Here is a 220-nt window from a genome sequence, read left to right as displayed (position 1 = left end):
TTTACAGCAAGAATACATTTTAAATGCAAACAGTATAAAAATTTAAAAACAAGACAATAAAAAGTATCTAACACTAAACAAATACATCAAAGATAAATTTGCAATTAGAACTCATACGCAGCGGTGAATAATTAAGTTTTAAGCTTTGATTTAAAAAAAACAATTGAACACGCGAGTCTGATATCTACTGGAAGGCGCACGAAACGAGAAGGCTCGCTCC

Source organism: Etheostoma spectabile, chromosome 15 (assembly GCF_008692095.1).
Source record: "Etheostoma spectabile isolate EspeVRDwgs_2016 chromosome 15, UIUC_Espe_1.0, whole genome shotgun sequence".
Classification (NCBI taxonomy): Eukaryota; Metazoa; Chordata; class Actinopteri; order Perciformes; family Percidae; genus Etheostoma; species Etheostoma spectabile.
This window is presented reverse-complemented; position numbering follows the sequence as displayed.